The 20,524-nt window shown below is 41.3% G+C and overlaps 1 protein-coding gene across 3 annotated transcripts in view; it reads right to left on the bottom strand.

Annotated features, from left to right (window-relative positions):
• UBE2E3 (ubiquitin conjugating enzyme E2 E3) overlaps positions 1-20,524 on the bottom strand; it is a 54,807-nt gene that overhangs the window by 12,594 nt on the left and 21,689 nt on the right. Inside the window, exon 4 of one of the 3 annotated variants that reach the window (XR_014616286.1) lies at positions 16,688-16,712. The exons of the other annotated variants lie outside the window; for them this stretch is intronic. The gene's annotated coding sequence lies outside the window, so the exon portion shown is untranslated. The remainder of the gene's footprint in view (positions 1-16,687; positions 16,713-20,524) is intronic. 3 annotated transcript variants of the gene reach the window in all.

Here is a 20,524-nt window from a genome sequence, read left to right as displayed (position 1 = left end):
GCATCTCCCTCTCCTCTAAAAACTCAGTTTTCAACTTCAGCACAGATGTTCCAGCTTGCCCACACAGATGTAAAGACAAAACCAGTCAGTCACATAACCTTGCCTCCATTACCACACATTAACACTCTGAATAAGAAGCACCTGCTTGGGGATTTATGACCTCTAATATCACTTCTGTTCTTAGAGCTGTTTCACACTAACTTCCTGAAAGTTAACGTGTAGTGAGCACTGAGTATTTTCATTCAAAAGTCTCTATTTTCAGCATCTAAGTCAGTTCTTGGTCCAGTCTTCCTAACCTTCTGGCACAGGCTTTCTCCAAAATGCAATTTTATTGTTACCTTTAAATACTTTTTTCCTCTTGCCTCCATCCATTTCCACATCAGACTGTACAGCATAACAAACCAGAAAATGCTACGTCATTGCTCCCTGTGTCAGATGCCTATCTTGAAGCCATAAAATTCTGATGCAAATCTCGGTAACTAGAAAAAGGCTGCATGTCTCAAAAAAGAATGTTCTTTCCCAGTTCATACACCAAGGTTTCTCCACCTTGCATGCAATATGGACACCTTCTCCAGTGCAGCTCCTTTTCAAACATGCTTGGGGTCACCACGTGGACTAGCTGAATTGAAAGTAGTTACGTGTTTTGAAGGGACATGAATCTGATTAGGCAAAACTCAAGAACCTTGTTCAGCCCAACAGTTCAATGTTCAGAAGGTTTGTCTTTAGTTATGCCTCCACACTGGCCAACAAAATTTCCTACATTGAGGGTTGATTAAATGAGCTTTTCATTTTTTTTTTCTTTTTTCTTTTTCCACTGAAATGAGCACCAGAACTCTGGCTATGAGTTTAAAACTCTGCTTAGAGCAAAATGATGACAAGCTTCACATTCTGTGCAGGGGACAAGTTTATCATTATTGACAATTTTTACATATCTAATTTATTATTTGATATTAATTGTTTTGTGGTGCTGAGCAAGTTGAGAAGTAACCAGTGACTGCTGCCAAGACTCCTGGAAGCAGCAGCTGGCTGCAGACTGGCTCAGATGCCAGCACCAGCACAAGAACTGCTGCAGTGGGGAGGAGAGCAAAAGAGGGGGCTGCAGCAGCTCAACCCAAACTGGCTTAACACATGCTGGAATTATACTCTGCATGTGCAGCTCCAGAGCTACAGCAAGGATAAAGTCAGGGCTCAGGATCCTCTCTCTGACACTGTTCCACAGGGTTCATTTAGTATGGGAGTTGTAGAGTGACCAATATTATAAGCATTACCTGCCGTGTAACAGTACAGGGCAGGCTCCATTTGGGTTCTGAAACATTAGCCCAACAATGTCCACTTCACTAGTTAAATATGAGTGCTTGGAGAGTCTCAAAACAAATCAGCTGAGGATAAGAATGTGCTTTGTGTAATGCAGAACTGGAGACAGATGAAGCAACACTTGGTACAGAGAATATATAAATGTAATGTGTAGATAAAAAGCACTAAAACACTCTGGGAATACCAACTTTAGCTCCAAAAGCAGAGCAATTCAAAGGAATAGAGAAAGCATCATGCATACAAATAGACATAAATCAATGTCTGATATGAGTTTATTTTACTCCACAAAAGTGTACTACGCTATAGAAAAAATGTGAAAATAATAATCATTTCAGGAGAAAGAAAGGTCAATAAACATCTGAGTGAAACAAGTCTACCTAAAAGTAAAATCGGTTTATTGAAAAGCCAGATCCAGCCCAACTATTGCTTACTCTACCAATAATAATTTAATATTCAAAGCAAATGTTTTCTATGCATACAGCTGAAGTGTAAGGAGCAGAGAGTGTTAGAGCTAGCCCTGGGAGCAGGGCTATGTACCCCTCTCTAAGGGAGCTGCCACTGCTTAGGACAAGCTAGGGAATTAGTGACCTCCACGGAATTCTGCTGTTGAGCTTGGACCACTGGTACCCCTGGACTAAGATTTGCTGGGACTCCACTGTAAGAAAAGTCATTTTCTCTCACAGCCCAGACTCGAGGCAGCTGTTGGGAAGTGCCATTTTACTGCCTGCAGCAGGATACAGAAGCTCAACCTTGGGCAAATCAAAATCACATGGACAGCACAGACACTGGGTGCTAAATCCTTCTTTCCAATAGCTCAGGCAGCTGCACCAGTTGCACCACATTCAGGAATTAGATACTGCTACAACAGAGACATGGAATGGCTGTGATCTTAAGAAAAAAAAATGCTCACACTGTGTATGGTTTTTATTTGAAGCTATAAGCATGATTTATCAGTGGAGATAATGTCTACTGCAGAAAAATTCATCAGGTTATATACAAATTAAGTATAATCTCTTTCAACATGTCCCAATATTATATATTCATACATAACTCTACTTCCCTTCATATTTTCAGTCATTATAATTTAGTGAACACCATTAACTACACATTGGCTTACATTTGCAATCTAAGAAAAATAATTTTCTTTCTGATAACAAATCTCAATAAAACTTTTTCTCTGCTGCAAATGCCTAATTTTTAGGTAGTGCACTGCTATAAAATTAGCTTAAGACAGGCTGTCTGCTCATTGCACTTAATAGACTCAGAGCTGAAAAGATAAACATTTTTACTAGTAGTGAGTGTGCGGGGACTGCCTGCTGATGTTTAGATGATAAAATATTTGTAAAAAAAATAAGTAGTAAATATATAATTTTGTTTTTAACCACTTTTACTGCAGATATATAAGACAAGATCAATATTCTGTTTTACACAAAGAATAATAAACATGACAGAGCAATGACTTGATGAAAGTGCCTGCACAGGTAAAGGGCAGAGCAGGTTACAGAAATAGTCTCCCAAGTCTCTGACAAGTAACCAAAGCACTAGGTCTCAGCAATTCCCACTCAGTGCTTGAAGGTTTATACATCTGAACTTCAGAAACCCCACAAACACCCCTTATCCTTTAACCAGGTGTATATAAGTGCTCCCAAGAGACAACTTACAAAACTACCTTAAATGGCAAGTTTTCTTTCTTGCTTAAATTTTCCTTAATGAAACAAACAAACAAACAAACATACAAAAAAAAACCAGTGCTGGAAAATAACAACAGTAGTAGTAACAACAACAACAACAACAACAACAATAATAATAATAATAATAATAACAACAACAACAATACCAAAAGGATCAAGCTCAGGCCTGGCTCTAGGTCCCTTGCACCTGAGCATGCTACCTTACTTCCCGGGAGAAGGTTGCCCAGTGCCAGCTCTGACAGCAGCGCCAAGCCTCTCTGGCATTTTGGGCTGGGCAGGGGAGGAACCAGCCAGTCATGCTCCAGCAACTCCCAGCTCTGGCGCAGCCGCTGGGGAGCACAGCAAGCTGGTTGTAGGGCAGGCTGGCACATTGGCTCAGGCAGGGAAAGACAGAAAGAACTCTTTGATAGTTTGTTTCCTTTCCCCATAGTGACAAGCAAAATGCCAGAACAGAAGACAATCCTGCAATGGGAGAAATATTGGACTTTTTTTTGCTAGGAGTTACTTTTCCAAAGGGGTAGTCATAGAGTTTTCCATAGCCCACTGATGATTTGTGATCCGCTTTTCAGAGTTAGGCCTCATCTAACTCCTGTTCTCCCTTCACCAAGCAGCAGCAGCAGCTTTCACAGGACTCCATAAGAACTGGATGCTAATTACCAGATGTCTTGGAAATCTTTCCAATCTGCACAACTTCATCCAGTTTCCAGTGCTTAGCATTAGCTCTTTTGGAACCTCTTCATCCTTATTTTGTGCAACAAATTTTCAACAAGGCAGGAGTTCTTTATTCTCTCCTAATAAAACAACCTAAAATGTTAACACTTCAGCATGAAACTAATGAACTAAATGCATTTTTCTGGAGATCTGAGCAGACGTATGGGCATTTCCAGATTTATGTGAAAACATTAATTCTGGAAGAAGTCCTTTAGGTTGTGTTTTTAAAATAACTTCAGAACTACAAAAATTAATACAAACAACAGTTGTAAATTATCTGTGTTTTGCCAAGCATATGGCCACTCAAGTGCAGCACTTATTGAGAATAACCTAAAATAAAATCTTATAGGAGGATGAAAAAAGAACCAAGGACCAAGTCAGACATTTACTTAGAGGCAACAGCTTGGTCCACAACACTTTATTCCAAATAAATGCTAGTGGCAATGCAGAGATATACTCTGCAAAGTGCTGAGCATTCAAGTCTACAATTTACAAGGAGGGAAATGATTTTAAAATGTCTTCTCTTGGAGGATATAGTGAAAAAGATGAAGAGTTGGTTGAGTATTTCTGTTCCTGCAGTACTGCTGACACAGGAGACTGTCAGTTTGATACCACCTATTTCACAGGGATACTTACAGTACAAAGTGGGAATACAGACCCCAACATAGACCCCATTCACATGAATCCTCCAGCTGGCAGGATTGGGAGGGCTTTGAACACCACAGAAAGCGGCTGGCAGCATCTCTGTACGTGCAGCTGATTGCAAAGCAAATGTCTGACCATGCTCTCACTGTGCTATGGAAGGGGACGTAGTAGGAAATGTAACCCATGCCCAGAGCCAAGAGGAATGGGTGACAGATTTTTAGTAGCTGTACAGTCGCAATGTCCTGTTCAACATCAGCATTGCTTTATTCAAACTTCTTTGGAAAAAAAAGTTTCCACCTTGGGCAAAATACCAAGACTGCTGAATGCCACCTGCAGAAAGACTGTCATGACTAAAATTGAAGCAATACCTTCACTTTTGTTTTGTACAAATTCTACCCTGTGGATGTTGTCAATTACAGACTAGAAAAATAAGAAACCTTTATCAGTACTCAGTTTTAAATGTATTTAGATGCATGCATTTTAGGTAATAACCTACAATACTCTGTACCCCTTGAGGGCTGAAGGTCATCTGTTGCAAGCATCATCTTGCCTCCCTTCTCCAAAATACTAACTTAAGTACCTAAAATATGGTTCTTAGTAGACAATATTCAAAAGCATTCAGAAACATCAAGTTTATAAGAAGTGACAATACAGAAGTAACGTCCCAAACCATGTGACACATAAATCATGATCTTAATTTGAGCTACTTTTTCAAGCAAACACTAGTATTCACTAAAAAACCTTTTAGTTTTTTAGTTAAAATGAAGCAGCAAACATAGAGTTAGCTGTGTTCACATGTGGATGATTATCCAGGAAGACTGTGGTGATATGAAGCCACCCTTTTAGCAAGCACAGAATGACATCATTCCCCCGTTGCTGGCATGACCCAAGCAGCAAAACTTGGAAATTATTGGCCCTTCTACTACATGTTACATCATCTGTGCCTTTGGGAGAAAGGAAGTAAGAAGCCTCATTCATTCAAGGCAGTGCTGCTCCTGAACTACATGGCTGTAATGAACACGAGGCACGCGTGGGCTTCCACATGGGAGTCAAAAGTGTAATGCTAAAGCAGCACCACTGTGTTTTTTCAATCAGACTAAAAGTAAAAAACTGTTTAGAATATATTCTATGATGAGAAGTACTGCAAAATGTGGTACTATTCTCCTGCTGACAGTCAATGCTGAGCTGATCTATCAGTCATTTCTGACTTTTTCCATAAGCTTTCCTTGTCAATCTTGGCAAACCTTGGAATCTCTCAGGAGCCCATGCTAAGTTTTTGCATACTTAAAAACAAAGAAAAGATTTACACCATTTTCCTCCAGGGCACTTGGCTCCCCAAGCTATCCTGAATGCCTTAAACACTTTCATGAGTCTTCTTTTTTTTTTTAATGTTAACGCATTTCAGCCGTTATAACAGCAATTTTACGAGTGTGGCTTTTTGAAAAGATAGATCACCTAGCATGCTCTGAAGCAGTCAATCTATAACACTTACACATGCCTCTCAAGAGCTTCAGAACTTCCACCTCCCTTTCAAGATGTGCCCTGGAGAGACCTCCAGCACCTGGCATGACCTCAGTAACCACTGACTCATCTGAGCCATGGAAGATGCAGCAATCCATGCCTTGTACAAGGCGGTAAACCACTCAAGGTATAAAGACAGCAATTAGCAGTATGAAGTGGAACATATCATGGTGATATATTTTTGATGATGCTTCTTTGTGTTCTTCTTTCCCTTTTGAAACCTTTATATATACTCTGCAGATTGGCATTTCTGTGCTTCTTGGATCAACTAAGTGGTTATGCCAAGCCTTCCTATGAACATGAATTACATTAGTCACTTAAAAATCAACTGCCTACACAGTCATAAACTAATCCACTCAGCTCAATTGTATTGGAGCTACAGATCCTGACCAGACCTGCAGTGTGATGTGGGGAGAACTTTGTGGAGCACTGGAAAGGGTGAACCTGCCAGGCTCTGGAGGAAAGTGCCATTGGGATGCCTTATGGAGACCCTGCCCAGGCAGCAGGAATGGAGCAGCAAGGACCCACCTTGCAAATATCCCAGCCTTCAAAATCCCTAAAGCTCTGAAGGTCAGGCTCCGCCCTCAAACCCAAATAAGAGACAGGAGGCAATTTTGCTGGCACTTCCAATAAAATGGTGCCTAACAAACAGGGACAGGCTGTATTTTAGCTTCTGAATGGTCTCTGGGCACAGCTCCAAGCAGCAAACCACAGAGTCAAGGAAAAAGGTGAAGCAGGAATGGCTAAGGGTTGTATCTAAACAACATGGTACATTTGATATGCCAAGCACAAATAATCTAAACATAGCTGTCTATCTGGCATCAGAAAGCAGCCAACAGAAAAATAAATCCCAAGACACTGACTTGCCTCCAGCTTTATCTACTTGTTGTTTGACTAATTTTGACAAGTTTGGTCCACAAAACTAATGTACCACTTCTGCAGACTGTATGTTTCCAGCCTCCTTATAGTTCAAATTTTCAAGCTCTTTACACCTTCCCACTCTATTCACAGCCTTCTCAACCTCCCTTGAGGAATGCAAGAAAAAAAGTATGTCTTCACTAAAAACTCAGCCAGCAGAGACTGACTGCGGTTCTCCCAGAATGTGCATACATTTTCTCTACCTCTCTTCTTCCATCTGGCTCAGCTGAATGCCTCCCATCTCTTCCAAGTAGATCTTCTGCCCTCTCCTTGAATATGCCCGTACTAATCCTGTTACTCTTCTTACCATGAAGGCAATCCTCATCCCAAGATGACAAAATTCCTTTTCTTAGACAATCCCTCAGATTCAAGGAAGAAACATTAATTATAAATGACATAGTTACATGCTTCCTATCAGTTGAAAATACATATCAGACACACAGCAATACCAAAGTGTCATTCACCATCACTGATTTCGACTTGCTTGAATTACTCACCTTAGACTCATATTCAAACTGGAGGAGTTTTATTTACAAAACTTTACTTCTGAGCATGCCATACAACTAACAGCAATGACTGAGACACAGAGTGCTTTTTCTTCCTGAATTTCTAGTCAAATGACCTTCTTTTTTTGTAGTTGTGTGAACCAACACACACAGCTGATTGAAGACAACCAAAAAAACACAGCTGAAATGCAAAGAGTAAATTAATTTTGTTACCTTGCTGGCTAGAGGATCCCAAAACCACATTGGGCTGCAGACACCCAAAATGAGGGCACAAGCACTGTCAGGCTCAGCCCAGTCCCAGGCAGGACATCAGGGCTGCTGTTTGCACCCATTCATCAAAGGGCCACACATGGGTTAACACTATGCTGTGATTTTCCTCTCTGCTTTTTATGATCTCTGTTTTGATCTCTCTCCCAAAACAAGGAGCTCAAGCATGTCTGGGAGAGGCCCTCCAAGTTTCTGTAAACACCTGTGTTATCTCTACACAGAAATTCCTCTTCTCAAACAGACAAAGGATAAACAGCAGTAGGCATAATATATGGTTTCCCACGCTGTTATTCTCCAGGCCTTGGCATTCCCAGCTGCAAGGTCACTTGATGGAATCTACCATCCTCCTTGCCATTCTTCCACTTTCAACCCTTCCCTCCCCCCACACTGGCAAAATACTTAGCTGGTTTACATCTGCTGTGTAATATGAAAATAATAATGTTTTTACTATAAATTAAGTCTAAAGAGGATGATGAGTCTAAACAGCCTCTAGCTGTTTGCATCTTAATTTCAAAACTATATCAATGCAAATCTGCTGCTGTTACCTGAAATACTTTGATCTGTTAACAGTGCTTATATTCCTCCTGTCAACATTTATTTCTCCTTAAAAGTATTTCTTTTAAATTTAGAAATATTTCAATAGTAAGGAAAAAAAAAAGGAAAAGGAAAATGACAAGGAAATATTAGAGGAGATGATTAAATATTCATAAACTAGATAATGCAAAATTCAAAGTTACATGACAATTTTAAGTCTAAACTCTCCTATAAGTTCCTGACATTCCCTTTAACTACCTGACTGCACACTCTTATATAGCGTTTCACAATTTCAGTGACACCACCTATTAGTAAGACAAATATTTTGTACCTATAACCTATACAGCAAACTGTCTATACCCAGCTTCCTGGCAGTCAAAATACCAAAATACCAGAGAACAGCTATGGCTCACATGCCAAGCTGAGTTCGCCACTAACATCCCTTGAGGGAATCACAAGGGTAACAGTTCCACTGCTAAAAGGAATTCTATGTTATAAAACCATTAACTTTGATAAAGAAGAAAAAGTCTTGGAAAAAAGCAAGGCCTTTTTGCCAGGAAAGATATCAAACTAATGCCAGTGTCATAACAGAAAAATGAGGCAAATATACAAGAATTAAAATATAACAGGATGTATTAAACGCACATGAAAACAGGCAAAATCAGCATCCTCAATTTGAAAAACAAACAAATTTAAAGCAACTGTACAGTATGGGACAGTAGTATGTACAATTAGCAGTAGTATGTGCAATTAGCCTGTTTGCTATAAAAATACATATGCACATTGAGATTTGCAATTGTTTGCACTTGGGTATTTGTAAAGTTGTTCAAGCAGCAGCAGCAGCTGCATTACTTCTGAGCTTAGTACTCCAAATCCTCATTTTTTGTAAGAAAGCCTAAAAATGGTAAGACATAAAAAATCCTCTGATTCCTTTGCTGAGAGTTTCCTTGCTTGCTCGCAGTTCCCTGACCACAACGCTTGCCCTGCACAGGGCTGCTTCCCGGCCTCCTGCTTTCTTTCAGATACTTGACACTGATGTTACTTTTCTGCAACTTGTATCTAAATCAGAGCTTGAGATGATACATGGCAATACTCAAATATTCACAAAAAGACAAAAGATTGAATAATTTACTCTACAGATGCCCATCTGTAAGAATGGTTTTCATCTGTAAAGACATTATCTCATCCACCTTCTATCTCAATAAATAAAACTGTAAGGACTATTTTTAACACATAACAGAAACATTTGATTTCTTTTGATTTAGTTTTCCCAAATACTGTACTTCTACTTTAGCTGAGGACTTAGATTCAAAACATAGCTGCATTACTGAAGAAGACAAAAAAATTAATCCAGCAGCAGCACATCTGAACAAAACCAACTCTCCCTGAAAGACAAAAAGTTCTTCACACGCCTGAGGCTGGATATCATAGTCTTGCAGCTCAGACACACCCACAGAAGACACATTGGCAAAAGCACACACAACACAGTTAAAACCTTCAGAAGCATTCTCAGAGATTTCTGCACAGCTTCTGAATTATGACCGGACCCTTCAAGAATAATCAGGCTCCAGCAACCATCTCCAGAAACAAGCAACCAGAGTAAGGAGGAAAGAGCAGTTGGAAAACTCCACCAGCATGTGGTGTACACAAATAATACGGAAAAATATGAAAGTTGCTTTCCCAAAAATCACCTCAGTGTCACACTCTGCTCTGGGAATATATGACACACCAGTGCTGAGGGAGGCAGAAGCAGGCCTTGTTCATAGCAACTCCATGAATGAAGTCTGGAAACAAGCCAGCTCAGTGCTACATCAATCCTGCCTAGGATAAGACAGTTAATGCTGAGAAGTTAAAGCCATCTGTACAGTATGTATTGGCCTCTGGGCTGTGCCCTACTGTGTAACTGAGTGGCATTTTCCAGGTCAAATGCCATCTCCAGATTTCAACAGGTGCCATGAGTGTTGTAACAACAATCAGCCAAAAAGACCCAATGCCTGAAAACTAAACCCTTGAACTCTGTGGTTGGTTGTTTGCTTTTTTTTTAAATCACAGAAACACCAAAATAAACTCTGCTGAGGTAGAGACTAATTCTGTATTTGATGAAGTAAACTGGACTCTATCAGTTGACTCACTGCATTCCAAGGAGCTGTTCATCAAATGAAGCTACTCACACAGGATTTTAAAGAAAGTAAAGTCTGGCTGGAAAGGGGTCAGTAGTGTTCCCTCAGCACCTGAGGGCCTGCCTGTGTATGTTCTGCACCAAAAGGATGGACAAGATGCCCTATACTAGAGCTGTTACCGGTCTTAGATGGGAACACCTGCTGAAGAGGAGGTTAAAGATGTCATTGCCCAGGCAGATGTACCACGCATGCAGGAGCTAGTGACACCAAGTTTGAAATCTGACTCCAAGGCAACATCCAATGTCTTTTCTGTGTGCTGACACAATGTTAACTTTTGAAGCCTAATTATGATCATTGAGATTTCAATAAACTTACTCCACTGTTGAACAACAAACAGAAACATGTTATCAGGCAGGATTTGTTCAGAGCTGCCTGAACGCTTGGCATGTCCCACTCCTCTGTTCCTTTCAGTGGGGCTGTTCCAGGACAAACACGCTTTCAGAAAAATTTAAATAGTCTGGAGCAGCTGGATGCAATCTTGATTCTTACTTAGAAGAGCAGCATACAAAGGCATGTCCAAAAATGAAACAAAAGCTGTGTGCTCAGGTCCAGACTTGTGGGGAGAATTCACATGAGTGCTAAGGAGCTGTCAGCAGAGCATCAGTGGGAACTTGTGGAGAGGAGTGGAGTGGAGAGGACCCTTTTCCCACTGGTTATGAAAGTCAGACAGGCTCAGTTTTCCTATCTGGGAAATGTAACAATGCCAGCAGCAGGAGGTCAACTAAATAGAGCCTTAAAATGATAAATCAGATCAGCAAAATACACAGTATTACCTTCTGTTCTTAGAGAGGTAAGAGTTTACATTGTCTGGAACAATTTTAGAAACATTCCATGCAGAACACCCTACAGGAGGAGATCCTATTGTCCCCTTTTCTGAAGATTTACCAAAGACCTTGACTAGCCTCAGGGAGCCGGGGAGATCTAGGTAGAGGAGCTGATTTCTCAGCCTGAAGCTGGACTACTCACTACCTATGTCAATGTGATGAGCAGCTTTAGGTCTTGAGCTGTTAATGACTTTTAGTGACAAATCCAAGAAACATGCAACAGGGCAGGAGAGAGGGAGGCAACAAAGGCCAATAAAGATCCAAAACTGAGGACATTTTCCTATTTAAAGGCTTTCTTGATAGATACTCTTCCCAAGTTTAATGGAGGAGGTTGAAAAGCTTTCAGCAGAGCTATTTTAATCTGCAGCATTTCACAGGATGCATGCAGAGTATATAATGGTATATTTAGTTGGTATGAAAATATTTTGCCAGCATAGGCTATGCAGAGAATTATTAAAATGAACAAGTATATTCAGTCCTTTTGACCAAAATCTGTTCTCAGTCTTGTCTGAGGCTCAGCTAATGTCACTGATATCAGGGGAGTTGCTTTAAACAAATACACACTTTGGACACCAGGAAATGCTAGTAAGAATTAATTTACTTGGTTCAAAATTCATTAAAAGATGGCAATTTGTGTTTTTATCTAAAGAATAAAGTATACTTTATGTATATCTAATAAATGAACAATAATTAACATTTAACAACTAACAACTAAATTATTAACATTGATAATGTATAACTAATTAATTAGTTTAGTCAGTGAATTAATAAACAATTTTAAAAGAGGCAATAAAACTAAAAATGAATCAGACCAGTATTTTAGATAAAAATCTATTTATAATTTCTTCAGATTTAATATTTGTTTTACAGAAAAATCTGTAAGAACCGCTACAATCTCTCCAAATAAGATACAATCTCTTGGCATAAGAAACAAAATCTCTTCAGGTTATTTCACTGTTGTTCTGAGCAAGAGCAAACCCCACAATCTTATTATTTACTTTCTTGGTAAACAGATTAGATCCATATTCAGCTATGGTATTACATATGCATGTGACAACTGCTGGCATATTGCTCTGCCAGTGCTTAAGAACATTTCTTTACCAGTTAAACAATCTCTCCCAAAATAAACACATCTTTTCTGTTATCACAAGCTATAAAGCAGTTCAAGAGCCCTGAAGTGATCTTTTCATTAGTCTGAGATGCTTAAGGATCTCAGTACTGAAACATCCCCAATAAGCCTTATGAGTCAGGAAGCGAATAAATCCTGCTCTCCCACCCCCTTAATGAGAATGCCTAATAAAAATGTAAACTAATTCTCTTGACTGCCACTATCCTGTCTACTGAATGAAATCTTTCTTTTCCTTACCATATATTTCTATAACTTTAAAGCTACAATAAATTCATGGCTGTTTGAGATTACTCAGCCAATGCCACAGGCTGGCTCTAGTTTCTTAACTTCCCTCATTTTTTTCCCTTGGCTGAAGCCAGACAAGATCACCCACTCTGCTAGCGAATCCATCCTCTTCAAGTCGATACTGTAATAACCTCAGCCAAGTCCATCCTCCATCAACAAAGCAATCACAAAGCCCTTAGCTTGCAATATTTCCTTGTTGAAGGTATACTTCAGTAAATGTGAATTATCTATTTGATTATTAACATTTATGGGGTTTTAAACTCAAATGAATATTAAATATACTTAAACTGTGCTTTCCTTCCTCTCTCTGTAAATGTCTCCTTGTCCTCCTAATGCAAACAAATACAGACAGTGCTTCTCCCCACATTTGTTACTGTTAGCAGCCAGAAGGACACTTCTGTCCCCTGCTCTACCCACACAGAGGTCCTTGCTGAGCCCTTTTCCTGCATCTCCAGGGTCTCTGCAGGGAAGAAGAGCTCAGGCAAGCAACAATTTGCCTGCCCAGCAACAAAAAGACAGTGGAGAATATGGATATTTCAGCTCATTTTTATGCCAGACCTGGAAGCCAACCAAGAATTCTAGCAGGACCTCTGGACAATTGAAAAGCTGTAAAAAACAAAATAATCCTGAAGCCTCCAGCTAAAAGCCAGGGGTTATAAGAGAGATTCAAGAAACCCTGAGATGATGCAGAAAAGCAAGTTGTCTGGAGAATGGGTCAGAAAAGAGCTGAAACAGGTGCCATTCTTACATGTGGCCAGTAACTGCAAAGCAGAGCCATGTCACCCACACCAGCCTTTTACCACTCTGTGGTCTAAAGCAGGATCATGAGATGTGTTTCAAGGCAGAGTTACCGCAGTGGAAGCTGCCAGGGAGAACATGAAGAGGATGAGACTGTTGGAGAGGTGGGCTGCCTTCCAACACAGACTGCTGGAAGCAAAAGCAGGTTCCTTTGGTCTTGATCAGCCATTTAAATTGCTGTCAAGCCTTCTGCTAGGGAAGCGTTTCTCCAAGCTCACTCCTGAGGGCACACATCTTGCCAAGGGCCAAACAGGGAGAAGGCTGCCAATCTGCCCTTCCCCTCTGCAGCAGACTGCTGCTCCTTGAACCATGGTCAGCACATGGAAAGAAGTGCTAGGCCCTCAGCTACCCATGCACACAGAGGACACGGCTGGACAAACTGATCTTTTAGGTGTGCTTCTCCACACTTTTATTGGGCGCTCTCCCTCCTACTACCTCACATCTGCCAATACACAGGTTCAGAATGGACTGGCAGGCACCCAAGCTTGTTCCTGGCTCTCACAGGTAAAACTGCCAAAAGTACTTTCCCTGGAAAGAATGATCCTCCCCCTCCTTGACTCACACCTAGCAGGGCAAGTGTCTCCCTGGCCACAAAGAAGGCTTCCAGGCAGAGACAGTGCTTGGGAGCTCTGTGAACATCAAGGGAAAGCAGGAACTGAGCACCATTAGCTCCTTTGTGGGTTTGTACAATAGCAGTTAGACCACTTAGGAGACATGTTTACTGTAAGGGGTCTAGTGCATAATTAGGCAGAGGGCTCTGCCCTTCAAAGTCCCTCTTCTTTCAGCCTGTGCTCTAGCCTTTAGATGAAAAACACACAGAAGAAGGGAACTGAGCATGTTTTGCCCATGTAATATAAGCAGGTCTGGTGGCATACTGATACTTCCCTGTCTCCAAGGAGAGGATAGCAGCTGTCTTGCTGCTTCAGCCTCCTGCTCCTGAGTTGATTCACACAGTGTCTGAAAAAAAAAAAGCCACAACACAGTGGGTCTGAGCTAGGAGACAGGCAGAGCATCTTCTGCAAGTGTCATTACACCGCTCTGCACACAAAATGTCCTGCACCAACCTCTCTATACCTGCATGAGACTTGAGTGTTTTCTTCTGACAAGCTTCAGTTGAACCTTTTAAGTAATGGGGTTTTTTTTAAATTAAAAGAAAGAAAAAAAATATTTTACTCAGGTATTGATGTTTTCCTGGAGCACAGGAAAATACAAGGCAAGGGAAGAGCTCCTTCTGAGAAAACACTCTCCCAGTCTTCCTGCTCCAGGATACTCCTGTTGTCTTCTCTACAGAAGTACAGGGTGTGGAGGGAGTCCCTCTCAGGGGCACTGGCCATCCTGCCTTTGCTGTGTTAGACTCTGCTGCATTAACACAGCAAAGGCAGGATCCAGTGACAGCTCTGTACTGAAGGGCAGCCTTCAAGATGAAGCTAGGCCAGCTGGTGTTCCCTTACAGTATTCATGCCTCTGTGGAGATCTGCCTTTTGGCACTCTCTGTCAGGCCTGGCAGCTCACCTGTGCCTCGTGCTCCTTGCCTTCCTGCCAGCAGCACAGGAAGGGGAGCTCACTGCAGCAAGCCTCAGCCCTGCTCCTAATGCTGCCAGCCACACCCCCATTCAAGGGAGAGCAGCTCCCAGAGCCAGCAGGAAATCAGGACAGACCCTGGTAGATACCGCCTGCAAGTCTGGTCTATACTTTTCAAATATGCACACAACTCCCTGTAAGAGCTCGCTGACACCACAGTGACCCTCAACAAAGCCCTGCCTGCACAAGGGCTGAGGCCTTTCTCAGCTCCCAGCTTCAGGCACTTAACATGACTTTCTTCCATGTTCACAGAACAGATTCAACAAGTCATGCAAACTGTTTGCATCTGAAAAGACAGATGGGATAAAACCACCGACAATCATAAAGGTGTGTTTCAGGTGCTGAGGACAAGCCAAAGTGGTTTTTTTATTATTGCAACTGATTAAAAGCCAACAGAGAAATTCCCATGTCTGGTGTGAGGTAAGACATCAGATCTGTTTTATATGATTTCCTACAATGCTGGCTTTACACAGGAAAGCTCAGCCCTGTGCTGAGGATGACAACTTCTGCAGTGATGGCAGCCACGTGTAACACAGATCTTCAAGTCTGCTTCTCACAACCAGTAAAAATTACATTTGCTTCCATCTGGCATTTTTCCCACCTTCCTGGAAATGCCATGGTTAAACAGTTGGGTTTTCTTCCAAGAAGTTGTGATTTAAAATAAACATACACAGTTTTTTAAGAAATGAGAACTTGATCCTGATTTCAGTGATCACACAACTGCTAGAGGAACATTACTCAGCACCCAGGCCTAGCAGACACACAGAACAGTGGCAGCTGGGCAGCCACCTCCAGACACTGCCCATTCCTGCCTGGTGCCTAAAAGGGACTGATTATCTTCTGGGGTGAGACATCCTAATTCTCATCTCCTCCCACCACCACAGATATGCAGACATTTCCTATTCAAACACAGCAGCTGCCAAGGAAGGGAATGAATGAGGAGGATCTGCAGCAGCAGGGTTATAATCTGCTCCTGTGACAGAAGAGGGCAGCTCAGAAGGAAACTGACTCCTGATGTGACTTTTTATTCCACCACCCATCCAGATTACAGCCCAAGGCATTCAGAGTGTACTGTGAATTTGAGCCTCCTTTGGGTCATTTCCCATTTATGTGCACTGCTAATGAATTCAATAGCTGCAAATCAGGGAGGGGAAAAGGGGTTTTGAGATCTATGAGTGCTTCATCTGGCCCACACCTGCATTTCTGGCATATGTGCAAAGTGCATCCTGATCATACTCTCTTCACTGTAGGTAGGGAACACAGGAATTGCCTGCATCCATCATGTGGAAAGTGTACTTAATTGACTTCTACCAAGGACAAAGCTCTTCTCTAAGACACTCTGGAAGGGGTATGTGCTACCTCCCTGAGCAAGGCAGCAGCCTGAGCTATATTTTCTAATTATGTCTGACTTGGAGGACATCAAGATAAGGTATCCAGATCTCTTTTTCAACCAAGCAGGAGAACCTCTAGCTATTGCTGATAAACTCTTCAGTGCAAAAACTGCCCTCCTGGACATGTCTTTGTTAGGATTAGCACTACAGGGCCTCTGAGAAGCATCCCAATTAAGAAACCAAAAGGAAGTATTTGTAGTGTTGAGGAGGCCTGTACAAACAGACAGTGCAAATGAACAAGAGCCCATGATGCCTTTCAACCCCCTTACTTACTGGGTAGTGCTAGGGTTTGCCCATCCTTCTCCCACATGTGAGCCCAGAGCCACTCCTGCCCTGAGCATTACACCCTTCAGCACTTACTGATGACAAAAGAAGGTGCAGTTTACACTTACTTTTACAGCTCCATTAAAAGGTGACCTGCAAATAAAAAAAAAATCAAGCACATTTAGTATTATGTGCTGAATGCCCCCAAATAAACAGGATTAAATGAGCATTCAGCCTTCATGTAAAATTTAGGTGAAAAGACTGGCACTGAATGTGTACTTTGATTTTATGCTCATGAAACAGTGTCCTTCCAAACAGCAATGTTCTTAGCAGTTCCTCAAAACTACAGGGTCTACATTTCTGCCTCTCCTGCTTGCAGACAGCACAATGGGATGGAGGTGTGGCAGAAATATTATCCCTCTGAATGGAGTCTTTCTGAAACTTCAACAAGAAAGCTGGCAAAGCGAGGGGACAGCAGGCAGGCCCTAGTTCCCCTGCTTTCTCTTTCCTTTCCCTGCTCATGCGCCCAAGCCTGTGCTTTCCAAATGCACTGACCTGGCACTGGGCTGAACCCCTTGTGGAGGCACTGGGGGATCAGACGTATTTGAAGATGAAGTTTTGAGGTCTGGTACAAATTTAGCAGTGCATTGCACAGCTACAGGTAGAGCTTTTCCCTGTAAAATAATGAACACAATAGCTATTTCCCACTTGCAGTCACCATGCTGATTTCCCCTCCTCTTTCTGTGTTTGGCCCTGCTTAACTGACTCCCCTCCCTGAGACCCAGCTCAGTAAAAGTGCTTCTGCATGTGCTCAAAACCCAGCGCCTTCAATGGGAGACAAGCACGTGCTTCCGATCGTTACTGGCTGGGGTGTTCAAATATATACCTTTCCCACCAGTGCTCTCTTGTACCAAATTTTGTACCTTTATTATCAATTACCAGGTATAAAGTGATGAAAAATAAGCTCATAAGGGACTTGATCACTTTATAGCTACTCACATTATTCTGATTTAAAAACATGGATATGTAAAAGAAGATTAAGGGTTTTCCTGTCCTGGTATTCTTATACTGCTTCCCCAGAACACGTAAGGAGCTGTTAAACAGTGTGCTGCACTTCTCAAACAACCTTGCTCTCTCCCCAGATCTTATTTGACATTTCTCTGAAGTGAGGCTTTGAAAAGAGCTACCTTCACGTACAGAAATACACTGCACAGCTTTCCAGAAAGTTGTTCAAATAAGGTCTAGCACCTAATTTTAAATCTCTTTTATAAACAGAAGCTTTGGCTACCAACTTTCATCAAAAGCATCTGGTACATGGTTACTGTTTGTTGGTTTCTTTAACTTGGCTTTTTTATTCCTCATTCTTTTGTGAAATGTGATACTGCTTTATAGGTGTCCAAACTATAAACCCTCAACATTATCCTACAACTAAGATTCTACCATAAAATCTTTAAAAATATTGTTTTGTAAATACAAGTGTTAACCAGAGGCGTGCACACTCCCTACATCTAAATGTATAACTACAGGCAAACTGATTGACATTCTCTAGAAATATTATTTAAACTAAGAAACTAAACAAGTGAGTTATACCAATTCCTGTCAATAATAATTCTTTGATTTTTAATAGACTGATAAAGACATCTGCAATGGGTTAAGCAATAATTTAAAAATAACTATAATGGCAAGCAGGAGAGCTTCTAAATTAAAAGTGCTAGTGAACTAAGAAAAGGGAGTAGGTTATGCCAAATTCTCACTCACAGTTTAAAAGAGGCAGGTGATGGAGCTGAGCTGAAAGCACTGAACAAAAGCTGCTTGGTTCATCATTTCTCCTCACCATCCTCCCTGAATAAATCCATCTACTTGACATCTTTTTGCTTTCAGCTAAATACACTACTCATATGAAAGGCAGGTTTCCTCCAGCCTTGCCTGGGAAAAAGCGCACCAGAGAACAGTGTGCAGGCATGGTCATGCCCCACGTGCAGGCACAGCAGTGTCACATTAGTGCTGCTGCCAGAGCATGACTGACCACTGACTAAACAGAAGAAACCAGCCAGGAAGAAAAAAATGTGGCATGGTGTCTAAACCACAAAATAAACAACAGAATAAAAGCCCCAAACAACACTTTTGGGTTTTTTTAATGTAGTCTGTAATATCAGTGGGCATTCTACTTTAGAAACACACGTCACACCAGGAGCTTTCTATAAAGTAATACTGGCAGAGTTCTCGTTGCTTGTCTACTCTGGTGTCCTCCAAGCAGTCCTTCTGCTAATATTTCAGCATACCATTAAAAGAGGCTAATTGTGTACAGACAGAACCGTGCATGAAACAGCAGCACAAGCTCTGGCTGAGCCTCAGTCCCTCAGCACACGACTTCAAGAAGTGCTCAAGCCAAGGAAGAGCAGAACCAGCAGAAACTATACTCACTACTTGCTTAAGATCTGCAACAGGCAGAAGTAACCTTCAGCACAACAGCCTCTCTTCAACAATTAGAAGCATGATTGAAAAGGAAAAAAAATACCTAAGACATACATAGTGAAAGATTTAAATGTTTTAATTACTCTACAGATTTACATTAATTTCATCTATTTTCAGACTCTCAGCTGTTAGACTACTAGGCAACGCCATCTAGTGATGCTAGCCGAAAAAAGTCGTGCTCCGTTCTTTGTTGACAAGAATCATTCCTGAAAAGGTTCACTCTTGCAAAATTCGTTTTTGTGGAATCAGTATCAAAAGGTGCAAATATTTCAGTACCCATAAGCATTTTCAAACCTGCAGCACTAACAAAGCAAAAAGGTCTGAGCTATTTTAGTTATCCTGAAGTAATTTCTAGAACTGACAACACAGAGAGTGAGTTGGGTTGATCACATCACAATTTAAAAATACACACGTTGTGTTGTGTTGATATGATATTGGGATACAGTGCAAAGCCCAATAAATTACCTCCAAATTTGGAAAGACCTAAAAATAGTATTTGTATGACAAAATAATTTACCTAAATTTTGTAGATTTCTGTTTGTATGTATAAAATACCAGCTTGAAAAATGCTATCCCAGTCTTACAATTTCAAGGAAAAAGAAACCCCTGTGTGGGTTAAAACTTTCTTTGTTGGGAGGTGGAACCAGTGGTGCTGCTGGTGATAGCTGTGAGCTGTAATTAGCTTCTGGTGGAAATTGCCAGCAGATGCAACTAAAAGTTTAAGTCAATTGGCTCTGCTTCCTCCTTACAAGAAAATTGGCATTTCAGGGCTGCATTCCAGCGTGATGGATCTTAGAAACCAGAGCTAATTTGACAAGAAAGGGAAGTGTCCCTTTTCCTGGTCTGCTTTAACCCTGAACATGCTGCCTGTTCCTGCCAAGGATGTATCATTTTTTTCTGTTGTTTTGTTGGTTTTTTTATTTAATCCCCAAAGAAAGTAGCTATGATTATACAAGACACATTCCACTGAAGAAAGGCCAGTGTTTAGTCCCAATTACTGAAATCACAGCTGTGGAGATGGAAGAGGAAGAGGATGGAAAAATTCAGCAATGGTGAACAAAGGCAGCATGTGAAACAGGACTTGGAACAGGAAGCACAGCAAGCTTAGGGACATGAAGAGCCAAGCAAAACCCTGAAGCACCAGTACTGCAGCTGGTCCACACTCAGTCTGAACCATTGGTCTGTGACAGTTTTGCACTGTGGCTGCACCACACTGCACCTTTGAACAGTTCCACAGCAAATGCAGCATGGGTATTTGCTCTCACCCCACTTCCCACCAGTTTCCTGCATTTGATTAATATTTCATGATTTCAACATTCCGGCTTGATCAGCCTGTAGTGGTGTATGGGTTATGCATCCTTGTGACCCGTCCTGATCATGTCCTTCATATCTGTTGTCGAGTAGATAGTGAATGCTCAGCCATGACGAGTAATTGGCATCATTGCTTTGCCAGCTTGGCTTTGTACAAGCCTTGCTGGGATTTAACTTCC

This window comes from Fringilla coelebs (genome assembly GCF_963513975.1).
Source record: "Fringilla coelebs genome assembly, chromosome: 7".
NCBI lineage: Eukaryota > Metazoa > Chordata > Aves > Passeriformes > Fringillidae > Fringilla > Fringilla coelebs.
Note: the sequence above shows the minus strand (reverse complement) of the source record. Positions and strands in the feature narration are given on the sequence as shown.